A 27344-nucleotide genomic window follows, 5' to 3' on the forward strand; every position below is an offset into this window, starting at 1 on the left:
CCTGCCTGGTAGAGCCATGGATGTCAATGTCTCCCGGACACATACTTACAAATGAGCAGGTCTATCATTGACAGATCGGGTCTGGTATTGAAGTCTCTACAGGCAATTATGGCATGAGATCCCCTCTTCCTCGGTGGGTTAGATTGGCGGTTACTGAGTTCCTCCCTGGAAGCAGTGATACCATTTTCAAGATCATTTTAGAGGCAACACAGACTTTTTCAGTACAAAGTGAGAGGGGCGGTCAACAGAGGCTCTCTAATGGGTTTGACACCTGACTCCAAAAGAAATAACAGGACTGAACCCTCCTGTGTCGTATACAATACAAACAAACTCTGACTGTTTTTGAGGTCTTTTGAACTGTAATAAGTATAAACTCAATAACTGTGTACTGGTCTAAAGTAGATTGTATTCTCAAATATTATTAGTTTAGGCCAACACATGTTTCACAACATCATGTCGCTTCATCAGGGCCATAAGTTAGCTTCTCTATACAAATGTTACTAGGGATGATTGAACACAAAGTTAAGACGATGTAGTAATAAATTATGTATTCTTCTTAAATTTCACCAATACACTGTGGGGCAGATTTACTAGCCCCTTGCGCCACTTTTGCATCACTTTTAACATGGGAAAAGTGACGCAAAAGTGGCGCAAGGGGATTGTAAATCTGCCCCTGTGTGTTCACAGACCTCCAGACTTCACAAAACCATTAGCTATCACCTCTATGAAATTGTTGAATATTACATTTGAGAAGAATAAAGGAAATATAATATCAGCACACACTGGACATACAGTATTGGTGAAATTTAAGAAGAATGCATCCTTTATTACTGAGGATGTTGTGACGATGCCTCAATTTGTAAAGAGGTGTGAATGCCGAATTTTGTTGATTTTTTGACTTCCCCTAACTGGAGATGACCTCTGGCAATTATTTGGTGGTTGCGTTTTCCCCGTTTGTATGAGTGACATAGTAGTTCCTGACTCATTGTTCCACTTATGGTCAGTGGAATTGTAAGGGTGTAAAGAGCCTTAAAGTAAGAAAGGGAAATTATTCTTCTATCCTTAGATGGGTAGTAAATAGACAGCCATACCATTAGTCCACTCTTGGTGCCTAAGGAAGCCTAGTTTATCTAACTAGCAACCATTATCCTCAAAGTCTCAGCCTGATATGTAATTGTTATGTTACATTTCGTAGTGGCAGGATTTCCATGGGTGGACGTGGTCATTCCCATGCATCCACCCATGGAATTTAAAGCAATCCCAGATTTACTGAAATCAGTAAACTTGGGATTACGCTAAAATGGTACACCGCCCCAACTATGGGATAACAAGGATAAATATGTTTATTTCTCCTTGTTATTTCCTCTTCTTATGCATGATGCATTCTACATCATACACAGATAAGAGGAAATAGACTCTTAGGATTTGCCGTGCCTGACGGTATCTCGTTCTGCACGAAGCCAGGCACCCTTGCACCTATGCTAGCTAGGCAGCCTCAGGTGCGCCAGCACAGGTAGTGAGCTGAAAAGTGACATATCTTAGTAGATTTGGCACTGTGCGCATTCTCCCAACCATGCAACGCAGCACAGCAACTCTGCTTGTTGCCTTGTGTTGCATGAACGTTTAATAAATATGCTCCTAAATTCTTTCCGATTTACACAAATCTGTTGAACTTATAGTCTCATAGTATTTTCATGAATGACATTAGCAATCAGTAACAAATTTGATGACAGCTCACACGTATTATATGTTAAAACAAACAAAGGACAAGTGTTGGGAAAAGGGTAAACTGTGCTGTCTATTCCAGAAACACCTTTTGAGCCAAGGTCTATTAAATATATTAGATATCACTGAATGAGGAAACTGTTCTTGAACTTTAGGAAGAAACAAAAATGCTATCAATTCCTTTCTTTATGATGGCCAATTTCCTGGATTTCAAAGCAATTTGATTAAACCAATTATCACTGATATTCCTCCAGGAGTCATTATTGCATCAAACCAAAACAACGAAAAATGAGGTAGAAACCTTCCCGCTCACTGCAATGAGGTGCTATGTGTGCTGTCGGTTAAATTATGGTGTTGAAATTGCCTCCTGTAGTTCATCCAGGCCTCGATAGAATGCACGTAGAAACATGATAATTGCTTCAAAACTGTTCTGTTAGTGTTGACCTCTGAATATTTCCTGTGTGAACTGGTTCTCAAAAATTATTATTACATTTTAGGCGTTATGCAACATCCACCTTACATTAATGTTGGGTTCAAGTCTTTATAGTGTATGTTGGTTTTAAAACAATGCATAGAGTATGAACTTTACAAGAGCAGGCAAAACAACACAAAAATGCACAAAGTAAACTCTATTACTTTGACTCAACCCACTATTTGTACTGTTTCCAAAATTTACTAACATATTGTTCATCAGTGTGTAGAGTCTTGTGAATCTTGTATTTGTCACACAGCGAAGCAAAGATGGCGTAGCTATAGCTATATCTATTTAAAGGTCCATATTTTTAAATCACATTTTTATATTTTTAAATTACAGATCTCTCAAATTAATCACTATTCACTTCTCGCTGTATGTAACTTTTCACTCCCATAATTATCTATAATTCAGTCTTGTTTTGTAAGCGCTTTTTGTATATAGTATCAAGAGTTCTATGTTAACTAGTTAAAAAACAATTTTACAAACAGTAGACAACTAATAATATTGTTAATATATGTTGGAAGGTGGTTTATTAGTAGGTGCAGGTAGGTGCCTACATCTAGTAGTAACACCACAAACACAAATAAGGTCCAGTCAAGTTCTCAATAAATGAACCCTTGCTCAACCCTTGGTAGCTCGGCTGCAAGCAGAGAGGCTTAATTTAGGAGACAGGTGGGTGAAGCACTTAAAAACATCAATACATTGAATAGTAAAACACAACACACAACGAAAATTCAACACCAATTTATAAACAAAGGAAATATTTGTATGATTAAAATGTTACCAAAACAACAAAAATCCAATGTAGGCAGCCAGATATAGGTATTTTTGCAGACTAAATACTTTCTTCTGCTTAAAAGCAAAAAGCGCCAACTTGGAACATCTAGTTGCACTTGACCAGGACAAAGTCAAAGTTTCAGGCCGGCCATAATGGAGCACAGGTCAGATACAATAAGGGGTAGGGCCCAGTCAAGTTTTTACCTTCTGTTGTAGTCAAGTCGCTTTTTTGAGCTTTTTCTCTCAACGTAAAGCAGGTTTACTGATCAGGCTGGGTTGAAGTTCAACAATGCTGGCTTGGCTCAGCACGATACCTCGTTCAACTCCTGAAAGTCTCTTCAACGATGAAAAGCTCTGGAGCTTCAGCTGGGCAAACCTGGATCTCAGGCCAATTCGCAGTTCGACATCATCGTTTTGACCCTCGACGTTGAGGCGGTCAACTTATGTTTCTTTTTTAAAGAAATTCTTAGAATGATTCCAAACTTCTGGATCTTCTTCTAGAACGTCTTTTGGGGCTCTTGACAAGTCCACAGCACTAATCCAAAGTTCCAGAATTTCTGGGTTGCTCCTTGGGAAGTTGGGACTACAAGTCCCACAATACATCTGGCCAAATCCTTAAAGGTCCACTGAACGCTGTCCAGCTGGGTTCTTCTTAGTGGAGATGATGCAGGTGAAGCTCTGTTAATTTGTTGATTTCAGGGAGTCCACTCCCTGTAGATTCAGGCCAAGTCCTTCTTTTGCTGAAGCTCAAAGTGTGCAGCAGGTGCAGTCCTTAGGAGTCCAGTCCCCTTGGTGCAGGCCGGAGGTTCAGCAGGGCAGCACTTCTTCTTCTTGTTCCTTCCAGGCAGGGATCTGAATTGCTGGGTAGCTCGCCCATATTTATCCAGGCCTCTGGACTTGCAAGCAGGGGGCACCCCAGACAAATGAGGTTAAGGGTGCTACCCTCGATGATAACCACTTCCCCTGAAGTGTGGTAAATTCTTGTCCCAGAAAGCACTGTTCCATAAAATCCAAAATGAAGACAATATCCCCTGGAGCTTAAGGTCTGGGTAACCCGACCTACAGGTGTGGCTAACTTTCCCTAACACTCCACTTCCAGCCCCTCTGCTAATTCAATTACAGGAGCTCCCATCTGGCTGGAGGTGCGGGAAGTGAGGGTGGACCTGGGTCCTGTCCTATGTGTCTTTCTCTCTTTGAAGACCAGTTTAGCTACTCGACCCCCTTCCTTCCTTTTGCTCTGCAGTTTGCAGATCTCCTCCCTTCAGATGTCTCCTTGTTTCCTTTCAGGCCACTTTACACCTCATCAGAGTGGTTTGGCTCAACCCGTCAAAGGCTAGAAAATCAGGAGAGGCTGCTCTAGAGCTGGATTTCTGGCACATCAAGAACGCAAGTTCTATAACTTCTTTTCTGTCATAGTTATGGTAAATCTAACAATGGCAAGTCGTTGGAATTATTCTAGCTATTATTTAGACACTTTGAATAATTATTTTAGCTCACCCTGTCAATAGTTAGACTTTATTACAGTTTATTAAAGCCTTCACATGTTAACACATGGAGCTACTGCACTATAATAGGGAAAAATGAAATTGCCAGTTTTTCCCTCAGCAGGGTTTATTAAAAAATCGTTCATAATGCTCCTGCTTATTTTAACTTTGCACTCTATCCTTGGGGCACTTAGGACAAACCTTAGAGATGACGTGTATGTAAAAACTGCATAGTTTTAAACTTTGGAAGTACCTTTAATTCAACTGTTAAATTTAAACATAATTATATTTTAAAAGCAGCCTTCAAGGCAAGGCTGGCTTTTAAAATGACAGCAGTCACCACAGTAGAGCACACTTAGGTGCATTAAATCTACTGGACCTCTTAATCTACATACCCTACCATATACTGGGGGCTTATAGGCAAGTTATCCAACCAATTGTAATTACACCTGATTATCATATAACTTTTTAATTGAGTCTTGACATGGGACAAGTAAACAGAGCCCAGGGTACAATCAGAGTCAGTAACCACCAATATCAGTCAAATAATGGGGGTGATCAGGGCAAAAAGGATGACTTTCTCATACAGCCCCTACCCCGGCGAGCAAAAGGTGAAGGGTAACTAACCTACACCCTGGTAGTCCTCATCAGCTAGGTGGAACACCCTGGAAAGTCCATCGGCATTGGCATGGGCAGTAGTCACAGGTTTGTGTTCCAATGTACAGTCCATCCCCTATTGGTAAACGAACCACCTCAACAGTTTAGGATTCCCCGCCCTCATCTGCTTGAGCCATCTGAGAGGTCTGTGGTCAGTTTGAACACTGAAGGGAGTACCAAACAAGTATAGTCTCATCTTCTTCAGGGACCAGAACACAGCAAAGGCTCCCCTCTCAATGGCAGTCTGTCTTTGTTCTCTGGGAATAGTCGCCTGCAAATAAAGGCAACTGACTGATCTAGGCTCTCCTCAATTACTTGTGACAACACTGCACTGATTTCTTCTTCTGAAGCATCTGCCTGAACTACAAATTTATTTGTGTAGTCAGGGGCCAGTAACGCTAGTGCTGAACACATAGTCTCCTTCTGAGTGTCCAAGGCCTTTTGATATTCTGGGGTTCAAATTACCTTTTTGGGCTTCTTTTTAGAGGTGAGTTCTGTCAGGGGAGTCACAATGGTCCCATAGTTCTGAACAAGCATTCTGCTCAGGGCCTTAGGAGCCTCCTAATCTAGAATTGGTCAGACTTTGGGGTTGGAGAGGTTGTACATGACCTCCACCTACAAGGTGGCCCAGGTACACCACTGAACTTTGCCCTGTCTGGCACTTGCTGGCCTTGATAGTCACGCCCACCTGCTGCAGGGCCTGAAGCACTTCCTTCAGGTGAACCTCCCAGGTAGAACCGTATACAGCTATATCATCAAGATACGCTACACTGAATGTTTCCAACCCAGACAGGGGTCTGTTCACCAACCTTGGCAGGTGCAATCTGTAAACCAAAGAGCATTACTTTGAACTGAAAGTGACCTTCAGGTGTGGGGAATGCTGACCTCTCCTTTGCTCCTTCACTGAGGGCAATCTGCCAGTAGCTTGAGGTCAAGTCAAATGTACTCAGGTACTTTGCAGCCCCTATCATATCAATGAGGTCATCAGCTCCAGGTATATGGTGAGCATCAGTCTTAGTGACTGAATTCAATCCTCTGTAGTCCACACAGAACCTTAACTCTTTCTTCCTCCCTTGTGGATTAGGTTTTGGTTCCAGCACCACTGAACTGGACCATATACTGTCATAGGGCTCAGTTACCTTAACTCCAGCATCATGGAAACTGAGGTAGCTATGATGCTGGAGTTGGAGTAATTGAACCCTCTAATAGTACATGGTCCAGTTCAGTGGTGTTGGTACCCAAACCTAATCCACAAGGGAGGAAGAGAGAGTTAATCTTTGATGACCTGGTCAGACAAACTGTGCAACTTATTTTTGACAAGTAAGCTGTCATCAGTGTCAATATCATGTACACACCAGTCATGAGCACCAGCACCTGCTTGCAGTGTTTGTGCTGCTGGTCTGTCAATTTGGGAGAGAGTACCATTCCCTCCAATGACCCATCTTGCACATTGCTGGAGAGGAGTTATGGCAGTGGCTCAGTTTCCTCCTCTCCCCTTCATTTGTGACCATCAGCATGGCCATGTGGGGCCTGTCATGGTGGGGTTTCAATATATTCACATGCAGGACCCTGTGGGGATTCCTGGGGGTGCTAAGATCTACCAGGTAGGTAACCTCACCCTTCTTTTCTAAGATTAGATGGGCCAGTCCACTTGTCCTGGAGGGCACTGGGGGCTACAGGCTCCAACACCCACACCAATTGTCCTGGAGTGTACTCAGGCATAGTAGCCTTTTGTCATGCAAGAGCTTCATGAGCTCCTGGCTGGCCTCCAGTTTCCTGCTTGTTTTGTACATGTACTGTGCCATGCACAATCTCAGGCCCAGTATATAGTCAAGCACATTGTCCTTGGTATCCTTGAGAGGCTTTTCCCAACACTCTTTCACCAGACAATGGCCTTACAGGGGGCCCAAACAGTAACTCAAAGGGCTAAAAACAACCCTCTTCTGTGGACCTCCCATTATGCAAACAGCAGGCATAGGAGGAGAACATCCCATCTTCTCCTGAGTTCATCAGACAAACCCATGATCATGCCCTTCAGGGTCTTATAGAACCTTTCCACAAGACCATTAGTTCTGGGATGATATGGGGTGGTGAACTTGAAGGTAACACCGCATTCATCCCACATCACCTTCAGATAGGCAGACATAACATTTGTTCCTCTATCTGAGACCACTATCTTTTTGCAAAACCCACTCTGGTGAACACACCAAGTAGGGCTCTAGCCACTGAGGGAGCAGTGACTGTTCTGAGGGGTATTGCCTCAGGATATCTTATCGCATATTCCACTACCCCCAAGATATATCAGTTACCGGAGGCAGTTGGTGGGTCTAGGGGACCTACAATGTCCACCTACATTATTTCAAAGGGAGTCCCAACCACTGGCAGTTGTAGCAAGGAAGCCGTTGGCTTGCCCTCTATATTGCCCCTGGCCTACAGGTTGGACAGGATCTACAGAACTCCTTCACTTTGGCAGTCATGTTGGGCCAATAGAAATGGTTAAGCAACTATTCCTTGTCTTACTCTGACCCGAATGTCATGCCAAGGGGATGTCATGACTTAATATGAGGAAGAATTCTTTGTACATTTGGGGGGCTACCAACTCTTGTTTGCCCCTTCTTTGAGGTCTCTGGCCTCAGTGTAGAGAACTCCATCCTCCCAATAGACTTTGTGGAAACCACTGATTTCCCCTTTCTGTTGCCTGGAGGCTATCTACCTTAGGCTCTCCAGAGTATGACATGCTCTCTATCCCTGACACAACTACTCTCTGGAGAGTCCACCCACTCCTTGCAATACTGCCAAGCCAACAGATCTTGCAGGGGTGGAATCTCTACTTCAGAGGCCAGATCTTCCCCACCAGGGCCAGATTCCTCTTGCACCTCTTGAGTTTTTTGGGGCTGGCTCACCAGACCATGTGCCCTTTCTCTTGTCATTGGAGACTTGGACCATTGTTCCAGGGTCCAAGTGTACAGCATTTCCCTGATGTGCAGTCACAGCACATACCCACTCAAGGATGTCCAGCATCCTTGCGTGGACCATCCTCTCCACCCATGACCAGTCAGAAGCTTCAAGATAATTTCCCAGTAGACACTATACTGGGAGGGCAGGATGCATAACTATCTTCTGAAGGCCTGTCACACCTCCCCATTCCAAACACACCTTTGCCATGGGATGGAGTTTGGCTCAACTGTCTGCATAGGTCACCTAGTGATACACATCAGGTATGATCTAGTCTGGAGATGCCAGTTTTTCTATGACCGTAGTCACACTGGCTCCTATATCTCTCAGAGCCTCAACCTCAATTCCATTAATTTTTTGCCTCTGCCTAAACCTCTCCATGCTTGGAGGCAAGGCGGCCAGGGCTGCAATTTCCACTCCACCTAGGGAAACTAAGGTTGCCTCTGTGAACCCCTTCCCCATCTCTATAACAATATTTACCCCCACACCTACATTGACAATGTCTTGGGACTGCCCACCAGTGGGGGGCTTCTTTGTGCAGCTAGCATCTCCTCTTTTGTGTACTGACTGATTACAGTTATAACACCTCCCACCTTTGATGGGTTAAAGAACTTTCCTGCCTTTGCAGGGTCAAAAGGTTTTCATGTATACCTCCTCCAATACCCCCTCCCCTTAAAGTTGGAGTGGCTCGGGCCTTCTCCTTGTGCAGGTTTTTGTGGGTCTTGTGAGGACTCTTTTTTGTATTTTGTTTGTCCAGGGTTTTCCCCTGGGAGCGGACTTATCTTCCTTTCTTTTGATCACCCCCTGGTGTTTTGTGGAACCTCTGGTTCATACCCAGTCATCTTCTGTCCCCACCAGTTCCCTGGGACCAGACAACTTAGAGTCGACTTGATACTGGCATATCTGAGGCACAATTAATCAAGATGTGCTCTTTCATGAATAAATTGTACACTCTCTCATAGGTACTTACCTGGTTACCCTGTATCCATACCTCTAGTACTGAGATTTCTACAAAGTCCAACCAGCATTGTGGGTTTACTTTCTGGGTGTCCTGTACTACTCTGAGGTGAGACCAAACTTCCTGATCAGACATTTCTTTATGTGGGCATAAGAATCTGCCTCCGCCCACTCTAGGGTCAGAAGCCTCCCATAGGAGTAAACCTCAGTATTTGGAGCTACCCCATCTCATCCTAAGGGCCCTCTCACATTCTGCCAGTCATCCCTCTCTTAGTACATAAACCCACCACCCCTGAACTTCTCACCATCTTCCTTGTCTTCACTGCCATCATCCTTTTTCTCCTGCCATGCCCACTTCTTAGCTTGTTACACTTTCTCCTTCTCTACAGCCATGAAAGCTAGTTGAGCCTCCAGCTCCCTTTCTCTCAGGGACATCTCTGGTTTCTCTGTGGAAGAGCCCCCCATGAGCTGAATGCATGGACCTGGTGCTAGAAGTAATGGCCAAGTTGTCATACTCCTCCTGGAGGTTGTTGGAGAGGTCATCCTCCCCCTTCCTTTCATTCCCTGGAGCTGGTTCTACTCAGGCCTTAAGGGATCTAATCATCTCTGCTTTTCTAATTCTATTGGCAGCTGGTAGTCCCTTGGCCTTACACTGAATCCTAACGTCAACTACTGTGAGGTTTGCCAGATTAGCCAGATCAATCTCCATGGTATCTCTAGGTCTGGGCCACGAAACAAAACTTTGCAAATCACCTGGAAAAATTAAAAATGAATTAAAAGCAGGTCAGTCCTAATTTAAAACGGTAAAAAAAACAGTTTTTGTTCTAAATCAATTTACTGGATTTTTTAAATGATCTTCACTTAAAAAATGTATGGTGTGGTCAAACACAAGTACAGGACTCCACCACTGCACACCAAATGTTGGAAGGTGTTTTTTAGTAGGTGCAGGTAGGTACCTACAACCAGTAATAACATCACAATTACAAATAAGGTTGTCAAGTTCTCAATAAATGAATCCTTGCTCAACCCTTTAGGCTTGGCTGTGAGCAGATAGTCTCACTGGTGTGTAATGAATTTTAAAACACCAGTACAGTAAATAAGTAAGACACAGCATGCAATTAAAATCCACCACCAATTTATAACACTAGGACATACCTTTATGATTAAAATGACACCAACATGACAAACATCCAATGTAGGGAACCAGAGATATGAATGTGTTAAGATTAAATACTTTCTAGTGCTTAAAAGCCAAAAGCATCCACATGTGATATCTGGTCTCCCTTGACCAGGACAAAGTCAAAGTTTCAGGCCAACCGCGATGGAGTGCAGGTCCGATACAATGAGCTGTAAGATTCAGTTAAGTTTTTACCTTCTGACGTGGTCACTTTTCGGGAGCTTTTTCTCTCAACGTCAAACAGGTCTCCTCATCAGGCCAGCTTGCAGTTTAACGATGGCAGCTTGGCTCAGCGCTATGCCTTGGCCAACTCCTGGAAGTTTAATCAATGACATAAAGTTCCAGAGCTTCAGCAGGGCAAACTTGGATCTCAGGCTGAGTCGTGGTTCGACGTTACTGGCTTGACTCTCGACGACGGGTCAGTCAACGTATCTAAACCTACATCCCCTACCATATACTAGGGGCTTAGAGGTAGGTTGTCATACCAATTTTATCTACACTTAACTTACATATACCTTTTAAAATGAGCAATGGCCCTGGGCCTGGTTAGCAGAGCCCAGGACACAATCAGAGTCAGTAACCACCAGTATCAGTCAAAAAATAGGGGTGATCAGGGCAGAAAGGATGACTTTCTCACACTATACAAAAAGAAATACTATTTTATTAAAAGATGTAGAGCAAGAAAATGTATTTGACAAAAAGATATTCAAAGTGTTATGCTATGCAATGCTAGGGGATTGTAAAGCACATGGTGACTCGTATGCATCCCAGAACTAGTTGAGAAAGAACTGTTTCACTAAGGCAAGAGGTACTACCTGGAGGGTCAGATATTAAAAAGCCAGGTCTTAGTTGTTTTCGAAAGCACAGCTCATTATCCATGAATTAGATGGCCAAGAAGAGGGAATTCCAAAGTTTGGCCACATTAAGGCAAAAAAACCGTCCTCGACTTCTGGCTCTTCTGATGTTTGGGGCAGTGGCTAGGTGGAAGTTAGTAGATCTAAGTAGCCTGTTGGGAGTGTAGGGAATGACAAGCTAGTGTAGGATGGGAGGACCATACACATGTAGGGCTTTATGTGTGATGCATAAGGCTTTAAATTCAATTCTTTGGGCAACTGGAAGCCAGTAGAGATCCACCAAACCTTGTCTGGCTGACTCATATCTAGAAATCCCCAACAGCATGCATGCAGCAGCATTCTGCATGACTTGTAGTTTTGAAATGACTGCCTTGGAGGCCCCTCGATAGAGCGAGTTGCCGTAGTCCGGGTGAGAAAAAATCAATGCCTGGACTACGAGCCTTCTTGAGGACTGTGGGAGTAGAAGCAGAATCTTGTGCAGCATACACAGGATTCCGAAGCACGTGGGTGTTTGGTAGCCTGGATTTCCATGAAGAAGGATTTATCCAGCCAAACCCCAAACCTTTTTATTATGTTTAAGACAGGATTTATTCATCCAGCTGTTTACTAGCTCCAGACATGGTCCCAGAGTGGGAGCTAGGCTGTCTAAGTCAGGAATGAGCTAGGAAACCACCTGAGTGTCCTCCACATAGGAGACTATAGAAATCCCAAAGGGAGATACAATATTCACCAGGGGTTGCAGATAAATGCTAAACAACATGGGACTACAAGAAGGACCTTGCAGGACTCCACAGGTAACCAGAAGAATCTCATAGGAGCATGCCTTGTCAAAGACTTGGTAGGATCTATCCTTCAGGAAGGAGCTGCTCAGGGCTTTCCCTATGACACCAGCCTTTCGGATCCCATCCAAAGGTGTAGTATGTTCAACTGTGTTGAAGGCCGCACTGAGATCAAGAAGTATAATGGCAACGTTACCCTCTTGATCTAATCTCCTTTTAGTATCCTCCACCACCAATAAGAGAGCAATTTTGGTGCTGTGTTTAGCCTGAAAACTGGTTTGGGTGTGGTGCAGGAAAGTGTTGGTCTCAATAAATTCAGAGAGATGCTTGTTGACATATTTTTCTGCTACTTTACTTTATGCCTGGAAGCAGGTAAATTGGGCAAAAATTACCCGGGCATGAGGAGTCAAGATTAGGCTTTCTAAGGATGGCTTTACCCATGACCTGTTTTCATGGCTGAGGAACCAAGGGGCATATCAGCAACAACCGGCGATAATTATCTCTAAGCGCACTTAGCGCTAGCATAATTATCACCGGCTAGCGTGGATTTTTATCGCTGAGATAGCGTGCTATTAGCAACGCTTATCTCAAAAGCGATAAAAATCCTAGCGCTAACTGCCTAACGTGAGATTATAGCTGGAAACCCAGCAATAATCTCACAAAATGTGTCGTTAGCTTGTTGATAGGGACTCACAAACTTAGCCATGATATCCACCTTCCATAGGATATCATGGCTAAGTCAGTCCTGAAGCAGGCGTAAGGAAAGTAGCGATAACAGGGGTTATCGCTACTTTTCCAGCCGCTATGCTTCATAGCGTGGGGCATGATGATAGGAGAAATGTCGCTTAGCGACATTTCTCCTGTCATGCCAGGTCAGGAACGCCCACTTTGCATATCATTAGAGATGCAAAGCTGGGCGTTAAGAATAGGTGCGCTAATGCAAGGTTTCACACGTTAGCGTGACCTTGCTAATTAGGCGATAAAATTATCGCCGCTTTTCGGACGAAAACAGCTGCAAAAGCGGCGATAATTTTCTAGCGCCGCCTTGTAAATATGCCCCCCAATCTTTCTCCAAAGAGAGGTTGACCATCTCGAGCAGAGGGGAAAATGGTTTCTACTCCAAGGGCAATAATTCTGGAGCATGGGGGCAGGAAAGAGTGGGGATCCAGATTTGATTTTGCTAAAAAGTGCACCAAAATGTTCCAAGGTTAGGGGGGAGATATTGAGAGGATGGATGACAACTTGGCCATTACATCTAGCTCCTTACTGTTAGTAAAGGGAGTGGAATGGAGGCTTTCCTCCACCTCTTGAAAGGAGAAATAGATGTCTGATATTTTGGTTTCAAAGTAGGTGGGCAGAGCATCACACCTGTCCTTAGAGGGTCCAGAGGGTTGTCCGTTAAAAGTGGTTCCAGCGGTGCTTTAGTTTTTTTAAACATCTGCTTGGGGGAGTTGGCAACTTCATTAATTCTTGTCTCACGGTAGGATGGTAGGGCAAATCTGATATCTATATGGTAGGTCCTGACTGTTTCCCAGTATTTTATTTTTTTATATTCCTAGAAATGGTTCAGACAGTGAAGTGAGAACATTATATTAGTCGGTTGATTCAAGGAATTGTAGTATTAAAAAGAAAATATGTTTCTTCGGAGGGGCTTTTCTCAGGTGTGGTTGATGCATTGATTTTCAATTTGACATGTTACTAGATTTTGCTGCATGGCACAGCAAAGATAATTTGAGGTCTAATCCTGTAAACGTTTTGGCATGAGCAAGTGTGTCTTACTCCTGTTGCCAGGAGAAGACAATGTCTTCCGATGAGTTTGAAAACCTACAAACTTGCGAGTTTGCAGATGTTCATAACCAAACTACAACTGTTGCCTCTTAGGCAGATTTGTTCTCACGAACATTTCCCAGAAAGTATTGCATAATTAAAATTCTGCCAATTCAGTTGTACAAGGTTCACAAAGGTTTCACTTCATGAAGTAGTGACGTTTCTGAACTTTGCACTTTGCCTGCATGGAAACATTCCCAACAATGTTCAGAAAATGTATTTACATGAAAAAAATCATTAGATGAGGCCATTACACATACAGATGTCAAGAGATGAAAGTTAGATGGTACTGAAGAGTTAGAATCATGTATCGGTTATGATCTTGTACAGATTGTGGTAAGTAAACAGCAAAGGAGTGCACTTTGTAGACTGCAAGATAATGTCATGAATACAAAACAGTTCGTGCAGCAAGGCATTGTTGATTCTGCAGTCCCCACCCATTAGTCCCTGGCCCTTGAACTCTGACCCTTTCTCTAAAGATTTCATTTACAGTGCATTTCCTGTACTATTCATTTCCCTTCCTTTCAGGGTGATACTGTTTAGGTCTTACTTGACATTGCAACTGTCACCGGACCTAATGTTATAAAAAAGATTTTTCAGGAGTACTATAGAGAGAGACTGTGGCTCCACCCAGATGTTGGTTCGCCTAAGTACAGCTTCCTTGTTAGCAAAAGATGTGTGTTTCCACAAGAAGAGCGCTACACCTCCAAGCAGCTGTGATCATTTGTTTATTAAGCTGTGTGAGCCATCAGCAGAATAGTCAAGTCTATATCAAGTCAAGCTATTGAGTTACAAAAACACGTACCCATTATATAAGATATATAGACAGACAGATGGATGGATGGATGGATGGATGGATGGATGGATGGATGGATGGATGGATGGATGGATGGATGGATGGATGGATGGATGAATGATATCTTTATTCGGTTAAGTAAATAACTATAAAAGATATAGAAAAACATACAAATCCATTCATAATACAGTTAAAGTACATGGTACACAGTACTTGAATCATAAACAGTGAAGCATATACATTTTCTACATATACAGTTTTAAAATTGATCCAGTAAGCAAATACTATCAAGGCAAACAGTAAAATACTGGAGGGTTAATGTCAAACCCGTCGGATCTTCACAATACTGCTTAATCAAAATGGCCCATGTTTACACATGTACGAATTCGCCCCAACATACAGAGGAACAACATTGCTGGCCTTACTTGTTGGAACTGAGCCACTCTTAAAATGAGAAACAAAACCTTTTTGTGGAAAAAGTATATAAACTACAATACATTACGACTTGCAATAGACAGAGTTTTTATCACACTCAAATGGGCATAAAGTACCGTCTGTGGCCCAACCTTTAGGGAAACTGATGAGTGGGAGAAAATAATTCACCCTGAACCTGGATAAAAGCTGGCGATAGTGAATGTTATTAACCCATGTCACGTATGGTTTGATGAAACTGTTTTCATCAGCCAGTAAGCCCAAACAACTGGTTTATGCATTTTGCGGGCCTCCATGAGGGAAGAGAGACGTAATAATAAATTCAGTTTTACCCACAAGTATTCGGACTTAACAATTTCCTCAGGGTGTATAAAAAGGGTGGGGCGACCAAGAGCTGTCAGTTCAGACTTGAAATAGCTCAGCCAGAGAATTGCTTTAGAGTTGTCCAGGGAGAGACAGTCCCTGATTATCAGCGTATTAAGGATTGGCTCACTCTTGTACCAAATAGAGAGCCAGAGTAGCAGAGATCTAAGTTTAACAATATCTGAAATATATATATAAGGCTGAGTTCCTCATGCACAGCAAATGTTGGAGAACTTTGGGACACCCTCAACAATTGCCTGAATCACTTATTTTCTCTCTAACTCAGGGGGCGCAGTCCTGTCACCCTCAAATGTCGCTGTCATAGCTGATGACAGAAACACGCTTGGCTTTGTAAATATGAATCAATGCTTTTACAGGTTTCCTGCCCACCCTTAAGCTAAAATCCAAGACCGCGCCATATTATTTGGCTAAAGTGACCTTTTCAATTGAAAAGAGAGGTCCCAAGAAGTCTTGTTATCAAAGTAAATACCCAGATACGTGAAGGAATGGACTTAAGTGATCTTGGCTTTGAGGCAGAAATGACAGTTTGGATGTACTTAACTCCTGCAGTCATCACAAAGTATTTCAAAGGTCCAAACCCTCCATAAACTCAACGTAAGAGTCAAGAAGCCATTGAAGGCCAAGTGCCATCTGTGACATAAGGATGGCAGTGTATAAGAGGACTGGTAATGCCCAAGAACCCACCCGAAAAGGTGCTTCCAACAATGCAGCTTCTAGGCAATTGATATAAATGGTGAATAGAAAGGGGGCCAAAATGCACCCTTTTCTAACTCCTCTAGTGATCGGGAATGTTTTGGTACAGGAGCCATCCTCCCTACAACAGGCATTAGTATCCATGTAGATGTGTGCCAGGAAGGAGAGCAGGGCTTGCTCAACCCCTAAGGACAGCAACAGGGACCACAACTTTGAGCAGTTTACCCAAGCAAAGGCCAAAGAGAGATCCATAAATCCTAAAAAGAGTGTGCCCCTTTTGGCCATTGTGTATTTCTGAATCAGGAGGTGTAAATTCAAACAATGATCGATGGTGCCCAGACCAGCCCTAAACCCATAAGGAGAGTCAACAATGATGTTCTTCTCCTCAGCCCAGCTGGACAGCCTTTTTAGGACCACCTGACCCAAAACCTTAACTGTGGAGTCAATGAGCGACATTAGACTGTAGCATTTTGGATCCACCCAGTCACCCTTTTAAATACTGGCACTGTGATGAATTGGGACCAGGAGCTTAAGGGACCAATTGACAGAGTAGCATTTAAAGTATTTGTCAGCAAGGGTGCCCAAATGGCTATATAACTCTTAAAAAGGTTAGCCAGAACATCTTCTGAGCCAGCGACCTTATTACATGCCAGATGTCTAATAGAACAAGTAACTTCCAAGAAAGAAAAGGAAAGGCGAGAAGTGATAATAGCCTTCATGCCAGTGTTTGGGTTCACTAACTCCATCCTAACTTCAAAAGAATAAATTTGGGAGAAGTAGTCATGCCATTTGTCTTCTGGTCTTCCAGTGGAAAGATTGGACTTAGTATTCTCAGCCAAGAAAGAGCGATTTAAAACTCTCCAGAATGCTGCGCAGTCATTGAATTCACTAGCTCCCTGTTTCTCGGACAGTGTTTAAGGGCTGTTTTTAAGGCACAATGGGCTTTGGAACATACCTCGTTAAACCACGGAGGTCTACTGGACATAGAAGAGCTTTGACTAAGGGCAGTAAGGGCACCAATCGACAAATCTTCTTGAAATTTCCCGAAAATAGTGCGCTGGTGATTCTAGTGTTGAATGTAGTTGTGAATGAAACGTTTCAGGGAGATCCGGCAAGCTGGGAATTAAAAAAAAGGGGGGGGGGATGTCAAACTGAGTTTGGTTCCCATGTTGATTACCATAGAAATATTAGACAAAGGTACAGCCCGAACTGCTCAACAGAATTACACGAAATTTGGCAGAAAGCTAGCTCTTGGTCCAGAAAGCAACCTTTTTGTAAACAAGTGTATATCCATCCAGTAGTTTCCGAGATATTAAGAGAAAACCAAATTTGTATTTATAGGGACGCGAATCCTCCGAGGAATTTACAGTCCCGTGTCATGAATGATGTCACCAGTGAGTTTGCAGAGTGGTATAAAAAGGGGCGTGGCCTCCGACCTCCTCTCAGCAATCCCACTGTGTGGGTCTTATGAGAGGTAACAGGTGAGCTAGTTGGCCCCTAAGGACCCTCAGCAGCGAAGAGGACTTCATCCCCTAACCAAGAGCATACCAGGAGGCACGTTTGCGGGGTAGTGGGGAAAGGGGGCGGGCCTCTAGCGAGTTGCCGGATTCCTTTGTTTTTGTATTTTAGGGAGGGGGGGTTGTGTGACCCCCCTTCCCTTTCACCCTTTTGGGCCCCAGGGACCACATGCCCTGGGGCCTGACCCATTTTTTTCATTTTATTACATTCAAAAGGGAGGGGGCCTAGTGGCCCCCCTCCCGAGGCCGATTTCGGCCCAGGGGACCTCATCCCCCAAGGCCCAGCCAGTTATAAAAAAAAATCTTTTAAAGGTAGGGGGTTGAGCTACCCCCTCTCCCCAGGCAGATTTTGGCTCCTGGAACCCCATCCCACGGGGTCCGGCCATTCTTTATTTTAAATTAAAAAAAGGGAGGGGGCTGAGCACCCTCCTCCTGGGCTGTTTTGGGCCCCAGGGACCCTATTGCCCTGGGTTTGGTCAGGTCGTTGGGGACCGCGGGGGCCTCAAGGCCTCCACAGTCCCTGCCAGCTCCCTGCCTCCTGCGGGAGCCGGCATTGATTTGAGCAGAGGGAGCTGCAAACATGCAGCACCCTCTGCCCAAAAGCAATTCTACTCCGCTTCAATGCTCTCGCTTCCATGAAGCAAAGCAGTGTTTGCTATGGGTTAGCAGTGCTCCCGCCAAGTCATAGCAAACTGCAATGTATTGGGGGTGGTCCCCCCGGGACATTGCTGGAGTCTGCCCTGCGGGCTGGCAGTCCCTAGCACCATTTATGGCTCCAGGAGCCCCGGGGAGGTGGTGGTCCCTGGGGATGCATGTGGAGCAGAAGCCCCCCACATTTCCAAAAATTAGCCCCAGGGAAGTGATGCTCCCTCCATCACTTTTTTTAATAGCCCCCGGGAACCGGCCCACCCGTGGGCCTAAAGGAAACGAGGCGCGGCAGCCCACAATTCATTTTTTTAAAGTTTCAGCCGGACTTGTGGATCCCCAAAAAATTCAGCTGAAAAAAAGCCTGAGAGGGGGTCAGGGTGTTTCTACCCTGCCCCCTTTTCTTGTTTGTTTACATTTTTCCTTGTGACTTAACCGGATCCACCACTGCCACAGTTGTATATCTGAGAAACCTTTACATTTCTCATGAACTACTGAACGGATTTACACCATTTAACAAAATGAGTGCTTTCTGAACCAAGAGCTACCTTTTTGCAAATTTGGTGGAATTCTGTTCAGCAGTTCAGGCTGTAGCCGTGTCTGAAGCTTCCTATGGAAATTAGCATGGAGAAAAAGCGTTTTGGGACCCCCCCCTTTATCTCAGCCCCGCTTGGCGAATCACCCTGAAACTTTCAGAACAGCAGCTGAAGTAAGTGGTGTATTAGTTTAAAAATGTTTCCTATAGAAACAAGGTCCTAACTATGACTACTTACTTGCAACTGCCAATAGGTAATATATATATATATGGGGTGGAGATGGTAGGGTGAAGTACCTTGGTTTGGGCTGGGGTGATGGTGGGGTAGAGTGCATTGGGTGAGGTAATGGTGACTGTGGACCACTGAGGGTCCAACTTACATTTGAGGTGTTCTGGAGTGGAAGGGGAACTGGTGCCTTGGGTGGGGTGATGGTGGGGTGAGGTTCCTTGGGTGGAATGGGTTGATGGTGAGGTGAAGTACCTTGTGTGAGGGAATTGTGGCTCTGACCTGCTGCAGGACCAACTTATGTTTGAGCAGTTGTAGGGTAGGAGGGGCACTGTAGTCTTGGGTGGGGTGATGGTGAGGTGAAGTACCTTGTTTGGGGGTGGGGTGATGGTGGGTTGGAGTGCGTTTGGTGGCAGTGGAATGATGGTGGGGTAGAGTGCCTTAGGTGGGGGTGAGTTGATGGTGGGGTGGAGCACCTTGGGTGGGGGAGTTGTGACTCTGGCCCAACTTAAGTTTGAGGGGTTGTGGGTGGGAAGGGCACTGGTGTATTGGTTGGGGTGATGGTGGAGTGGAGTACTTTGGGTGGAGGTGGGGTAATGGTGGAGTGCCTTGTGTGGAGGTGGGGTGATGGTGGGGTAGAGTTCCTTGTTATGAGTTGGGTGGAGTTCCATGGGTGGGCATGGGATGATGGTGGGGTGGAGGGCCTTGAGTGGTGGAGTGGGGACTGGGGCCTGCTGTGGGCCAACTTACACTTGAGGGGTTGTGTTGTGGGAGGGGCACTGGTTCCTTGGATGTAGACAGGATGATGGTGGCGTGATGGTGGTGTGGAGTATGCTGGGTGGGGGTGATGGTGGGGGGAGTGTCTTTAATAGGGGAGTGGTGCCTGGGCCTGCTGCAGGTCCAACTTGTGTTTGAGAGGTTGTGGGATGGGAGGGGCACTGGTGCCTTAGGTGGGGTTATGGGGGAGTGAAGTATCTTAGTTGGTGGTGGGATGGAGTGTGTTGGGTGGGGGAGGGGTGATGGTGGGGTTGAGTACCTTGGGTTAGGATGTTGTCATTGACACCCGCTGCAGGCCCAACTTACATTTGTGGGGTTGAGGGTGGGAGGGGCCTTGGGTGGGGTGATGGTTGGTCAGAGTACCATGGGTGGGGGTTGGGTGATGGAATGTCTAGGATGGAGTGATGGTGGGGTATGGTAGATTGCTTTGGGTGGGGGTGATGGTGGATGGATTCCCTTGGGTGTGGGAGTTGTGAATCAAGCCCGCTGGGAGCCCAGCTTACATTTGAGGAGTTGTGGGATGGGGGCACTGGTGCCTTGGGTGGGAGTGGGTGATGGTGGAGTACCTTGGGTGGGGGTGGAATGATGATTGGCATGAGCGCCTTGGGTGGGGTGATGGGTGGGGTGGAGTGCCTTGCGTGGGGGTGAGGTGAAATTGATAGTGAGTTGGAGTGTCTTTGGTGGGGTCATAATGAGGTGGGGTAGCTTGGCTGAAGCATTTGTGACTGGAGCCCCCTGCAGGCCCAACGTATGTCTGTGGGGTAGCAGAGGCACTGGTTTGTTGGGTGTTGTTGGGGTGGATTACCTTGGGTAGGGGTGGGATGATGGTGAGTTGGAATACCTGGGGTGTGGAAGTTGTGACTGGGGCACGTTGTGGGTCTACCTTACGTATGGTGGATTGTGGGGTGGGAGGGGCACTGGTGTCTTGAGTGAACATGAGGTGATGTTTGGGTGGGCTACCTTGGATAGAGGTGGGGTGATGGTTTGGTGGAATGGCTCGGGTGGAGGTGGGATGGAGTGGAGTGCCTCGGGTGGAGTAGTGGTGACTGTTGCTTAGCATGGGTGAGTGGTGACAGGGGGCTGTGGGCCCAAATATGCTTAGTTTTCTTTATGCCCCTAGCACGGGAGTGAATTTATTTTCCCCAAAAAGCCCCCCCCTCCAGCGAGTCTCACCACACACCCAAATTCTTATGTTTTTTTTTATAAATATTGCCCCCCCCCAGTGGGTTTTGCCACGTCCCCACGGGTGGCGGCCCGAATGTTTTATTTTTAGAATAAATATTGCCCCGCAGTGAGTCCTACCACATGCTCACAAGTGGCGCGCCCAAATGTTTTATTTTTTCAAATACATTTTACTCCTGTCCAGTTGTACACCCACAAGCAACAGGCCTTAATTCTTTATTATAAATATTTCTCCCCAGCTTATCCCTTCCCCTTCCCATGCCCACGGGCAGCGGACCCAATTTCTTTATTTTTAAATAAATATTGCCACCCAGCTTGTCAGCCGCATGCCTACAGTCGATGGGCCCAGATTCAAAATTTTAAATAATTAAATATTGCCCGCCAGCAGGCCCTGCCAAATGCCCACAGGCAGGGCGCTTGCATGTTTTTTTTTTGGTACTAAATGTTGCTCCCCCCACCAGGTCCCGCCACATGGCCATGGGTGGCGGGCCTGAATTATTTTTTCTTCAAAAAAACAAAATGTGCCCCAGAGCCCGCTGCATTTTGCTCCCCACTTGTCCCAGTCACACCATCCGCTCTCAGCCCGAGGATGAATGGAGTGCTAAGGAAAGAGCCTGCAGGAGAGAAGGAGCAGAGAAATTGCACCTTGTCAGTCCAAGACAAAAGTTACCTGCTATTTGGTGTCCCTGTCCGAGTAGCACAAGTCTTCTCTTTTTCTTCTGCTGTCTTCCTTCTTCCCTTCCGTCTGCCCTCTTCTTTCTTTTCTATTGTCTTCTTCTGGTCTTCTGTCTTCTCTTCTGTGCAGCAGACTGGCTCCAGGTGCCTCCAGGCAGGAAAATAAAACGCAGCAGCAGGCAGGTGACTAAACAAGCAACTCTCCTGCCCGCTGACCTCCTCCTTTTATATTCCTCAGCGGTCAACCCTGGCCCAGTATAAGGAGGGGTTGCATCCCATGAATTTTGCTAACACGTTTGTAAAAACTGCGGACCTTTAACAAAACGGACAATTTAGCGTTTATTTTGCAAATCACTAAATTGCCAAATCTTTGAGGGTCTGCATATAAACCCCTAGTTGACTTTAATGCTAGCCTTTTCTTACACACTCCTTATTACCTATAAACACTCATGAAGGGACTGTGCCTGCTGCAAACAGGTAAAGCCAAAGTCTTAAATACTGGGAAAAATTGGGAATCAAATTTACTGATTCCCCAGCAATTGCTAATTTTTAAGGGGAACATCAGGGTTCCACTGGTGATCCCTGTTATTTATATCACCACATCTCTTCCTGCGTTATCAATTTCCCCGGTATCAGGAACTCTGGGTTATAGCAGACGCACCAGTATAAGACCCTGAGTGGTGTTGAGCAACACGAAAACTTTACCACTTTAAAGAGTTAGAAGAACATTTTTAGGGCTTCAGTGGAAGCACTTACCGAACTAAGATAGCACGCATGTTACTGTTTAGGACAGTGGAGCTGTGCTGCATTGCCATTTGAGAGAAATGAGCACCACACCACTAATGGAGTCATTTACAGAATGCCAGATTTTTTGCTGGTAAACCACAATTTGTTAATGGTCGCAACTGGTAACAATGAGACTGTTTCCAATTCAAACATTAATGTGTGAACATTGTTTCTGTCGGGTTTTTCGCAACTATTAGTGTGAAATGTGCTTTGGTCCTACAAGACACAGAATGCAGTACTTTTCGGTAGATGCAAAAAAAATGCTAAATTCACTGAAAATCATGTTCTACAAATTTCACCTGATTTTTTGCAGCTTTTCACATACTCAAAATGACTCCCAAAGTAGTATGTCTGTGAAAGGAAAAATACACCAACTACCAGTGCATCACTATCCTAACTTTTTTGTAATTATGGCCTACCTGTGTGAGGTAAACGTCCCTTTTTAGGTCTGGTGTTATAGTGCAGTTTGCTGGATAACATTGTTATACAAATTTTTTAAACTAGGTTAGAATGCACTTCGGTTTGGCTGCACCCAGAGGAGTATGACTCTCTCACCTCATTCTATCAGCTGATGATGCATCATTCCACCTTCCAGGAAATGCTTCAATTAGAATGCATGAAGGATTGTTCTAAATCGGAAAAACAAACTCAACTATGCTGTCACATTCAGTTAGTTTCACCTACATGCATTTTACACAGAAAGCAATGTGTGCTGCTTTTTCCCAGCATTGACCAAGCCAGTAGAGCAGGCTTTAAAGTGATAAAAAAACAGATTTTCCCACTATGCATGGAAACAGCTTTTGTGAATTGATTTCTTTACATTTGTTGATCCATTAGCACCAGACATATTGGCGTTGCCAATGCGTGTTTTGAAAATGTTATATCACTGCTTATGTCAGGCTTTCATCAGTATTCATGCTTTCAACACAGACATTTTAACATGTCACGTTCCCGCTAGGGCACCTTTGACAAGCAAATTAAACACAGCAACATTAGCACACCATTTGTCAGAAAGACAAAATCTGATCTGTTAATCTGAGGAGATGTCTTCGATTTCTTGAGGCTCTTCTGTGTTAAAAGTAAGGTGACAAAAGTATATTTTATGATATATATTTGTTTGTGCATCTCCAGGCTTTAATGCAAAGCCAGGAGCAGTTATTTTGCTTGGGTAGCGCAGGTGCATCATAACACTAGGCCATTACAAACGTCTGGCAAAGAAGTTTGAGGCCACACCTAACTGAATTCTAAATGTAAACTACGAAAATTACAGTTAGTCTAGGTTCGGCTGGGCACTCATTTGACAAACGTTTTCCTTTGCAAATAGTTCTTTTCCCCCTGGTGTGCCTTTAACTCCTCCTTCCCCTAGCAAGCTCTACCGCTTCTTCACGTATCCCTGTATGGCTTCATTTCATTGGCGGAGAAAATGTTATGTGACATGCTGAAATCGAATTATAGATTGATAGTTGTATTTGAGGCTCCTTGGGGCTGCATCTTTGCAGTTTGGAGCTATACAAAGTGAATGCAACCACATTAAAAAGGCCTTGGAGCCTGATAGACTGCTGATACTATATTGATTTTATATTCTCTGTGGTCCTTCAGGTCTTCTGCTTCTTTCCAATAAGCCACTCTATAAAATGTTACTTTTGTACCGGTTTTAAGCATCTTTTGAAACAGTTATAATCCAACAATACAATGTTTGAAGTTCTAGTGCAAAATACCTACAGTGTACAGTACCTACTCCACAGAAATTATTAAAATATACATCTCCACTGGAATTAATTACCGGAGAAGGTTGGAGATAGGTTGTTTTGACAAGTGTTAATTAAAGACTACTAAGAGAACTAAAGTTTCCGAAAGGCTAACGTGGTGCAAAGGAGAATGGAAGGACAATAAATGGGACATGAAATTAAACGGTACTGTTGTGGGGCTAAAATGCAACAAGAGACAAAAAGTCATCTTTTAGTTCCTATACTTATATATATTGTGGCCCTGGTTTGTGAGCTTGAAATTGGGACAAGAAGTGTGTTTTATTCAAGTTGGAAGCCAGGGCACCCTTCTCAGTAAGCTGGCTCTATCGTATGCCTCACCATGAGTGCTTCAACGTCTCCTACTCTTGATGCATTAGTTCTGTACATGTGAAGGAAGATCACACTAATGCTGGTTGTACTGTACCAATTTGCTGAGTGATGGAAGCTTGCAATAGGAGGTTTACCTTTATATTCGAAGTTGTGGGGAGGTACCGATGGTTGTCTATGGACACTTGGTAGTGGGGGGTCTAAATGGCCATTCAGGACAGGGCCTGATTATTTGGGACTGTATCTGGGTATTTTAAGCTAAGCCTGAGCCTGTAAACTGTGCCTAGGAATGTGAGCATATGTCTAGGCACACGAGGCTGTGTTTGGGTATTTGTAACTGAACCTGGGGTATATAATGACTGTTAGGTATATGTTGGCTGTATCTGAAAAGGCACCACCCTGACATATCAGAGCTGTACTCACAGTACCTAAAACAGACTTTATGAACTTTAACAACGTTTAGGTTGGGTTGGTTACTTTATCAATCTTATACACTTAGGGGCCTGTTCACAAAGGTCAATCTACATGTGTAAATTTATTTCAGGTAAACTTTTGAATAAAAAAATGACTACGTTAACTTTTCACCATTTACAAGTGTAAGTTATTCCAAAGTGTAGACTTACCTCCTACCCCAAAGTAGGGGGTAGTGTCAATAATACCGTCCTAACTATCTGAAACGAAAAAGACACATTGTATTTTCAGGTTCTGCAAATACCCAAAGCTGTTCAAGTTGTAACCAACTAAAGAACAGCAAAAGCCAACTGACCTGCCACCCTTTTAGGTCTCGCGAGCCAAAGGCTCGAAGAGACATTTTGTATGTGGGATTTTCAAAGTGCTACCCACAGTCTTTTGGCTGGCCTAAACCTTGAGTGCACGATCACATGCACGTGCACAGCTGCTCCTCTGCTCATTGCATTCCCCCCTCCCTTCTCACCCAGGCCTTTGATGCTCTGCTTGATTACTTTCGCCGCTTTGACCCTTGCATTCCCCCCTCCCTTCTCACCCAGCCCTTTGATGCTCTGCTCGCATCTCCCTCCTCCCTGGGCGTGAAGGGAGACAGAGCCATCCTGCTTGATTAATGGCTTTTTTTTTTTTTTTTACTGCCAACATGTTTAAGGCCCACGCGTTTTGGCAGCACACATGAAGTGTTTATGGTCGTCGCCATGCCCCCCCCCCGCGGTGCACTGTCCTGTGACTGCTGCTAGACCCGCCCGTCTCATCACGTAATCTGGAGTCATGTTTTTCGAATGCAATTTAAACATGCACCAATATCTCGTTTTGTCTAAAACATCCTATGTTAGTTGAAAGTTATCAGTCTTTTTTTCGTCTTTGTCACTGGTGGCTGCGGTCTGGTTTAACACGGCTGTCACGTTAAAAGCGCTTCGGAATGACCTCCCTGTTGCCTGTCCCTCCCCTCCTCCTTTGACATCTTTTCACAAATCAGTTAGGTTGTTGTGGCTGCTGGGGCCCACAGGGGTTAACACCCTGGCAGCACCCGTGAAATGTTTACGGTTGCCGCCATGCCCCTGCCCCCCCCCCACCCCCCCACCCCGCGGTGTCCTGTCCTGTGACTGGGCATGCAGCTCTTATCTGAAGGGCTTCGCCATCTCACGCTGCCTTCCGCACACCATTCTGGGGCAGCTTTAATCCCTTTTCCTTCTACCTTCAGGGACAGGCTCACCTCCCAAGAGCAACATCATTACACACAGACACAAACACACCTGGTCTCATGTGACCTAAAAAAACAAAAACATCCTTATCTTTACTTACTTCGTCAAGACATCCATTTTCGTCTATTAGATCGGATATGTCTTATTTTTGTTTTTTTCCAGTTAATGGCATACTGCTCGACTGCATCCATTGGAGGCTCAAAAAGAAACACGTACATTAATATGCAGAAAGGGAGTTCTACAGAATCCAACAGGGAAAATCCCTGCACCACAGGAGTCGCGTGAGATTACTCTGGATTAAGCACTTCCTTTTTTAGCATCATCCAACTCTTAATAACGCCTTGCGAACTATTTATGCTAAAGAACAGTATGGTTCTTAAAACGTTAAAAAATGGGTTGTCTCTTTTTAGAACTTTGCACTTCAAGCAGTCTACGGGAATGTGCAGTGAATGCAAACCAGTTGTGTAGATGAACCTATATCCAGTTACGTGTACACATTCCATGCATGCTTTGAACAACACAATGGGTTAGTCATTTAAACGCTCGTTGCTGGCATCCTCAGTGATCCCGTTGTAAGGAACTCAAAGCCGATCACCTTTAACAGTCAGGAAACTGAGCGCCAATTTTTAGTAGTTTTATATAGCGCGAAGTCAACTTGAAGGTATTGGAGCGCTTTACATGAGCACCAGTTACATTACACATGGCATATTCATTTTGTGCTAGGCACGGGGAGATTAAGTGATTTACCCAGAATCGGAGGAAGTTGAGCGTCAGTGCCGAGACTCGAACCTGGTACCTCAGCTCCAAAGTTGACAGCTCTGATGGTAATGCCAAATCCTCTCGCGTTAAAAGGCATACCGGTTTCACCTGTTAATTCGCAGCTCTTAGAAATGCCAGGAGTGCAGGATGAAGCGCTTTATAAAAGAAGACATTTTATTGCAGGAGATGGAAGTCTAATGTCAAATGACTAGTAAAAGTGTAGTTTAGACGCCTTTGGCATACACTATTCACGAACCTGTCATATGGCTGAGGTTTGAAGATCTGAGAGGACATTTGTGTAGTGCTTTGAAAGATTTATTTTCAGACTTGGTAAATAAAAAACGCAGTAATGAAATAAATGAACAGGGGGGGGGGGGTGGAAGACGTGATTAACCCGGTGGAACTATGAGGCACACACTTGTCTTGGAACTGCTCACTTTAAAAAAACAAGCATTTGCAATGCAATAGGTCTCGCATTTACGCGAGTTTGAGCTATTGACATTGCAAATTACAATGCCTTTTATT

The 27344-nt window shown here is 44.6% G+C and overlaps 1 protein-coding gene across 1 annotated transcript in view; it reads left to right on the forward strand.

Moving 5' to 3' along the window:
* Positions 1-27344, forward strand: part of RXFP2 (relaxin family peptide receptor 2) — a 1146426-nt gene that overhangs the window by 812591 nt on the left and 306491 nt on the right. The window lies entirely within an intron of this gene.

The sequence above is a fragment of the Triturus cristatus genome, chromosome 8 (assembly GCF_964204655.1).
Source record: "Triturus cristatus chromosome 8, aTriCri1.1, whole genome shotgun sequence".
Lineage (NCBI taxonomy): Eukaryota > Metazoa > Chordata > Amphibia > Caudata > Salamandridae > Triturus > Triturus cristatus.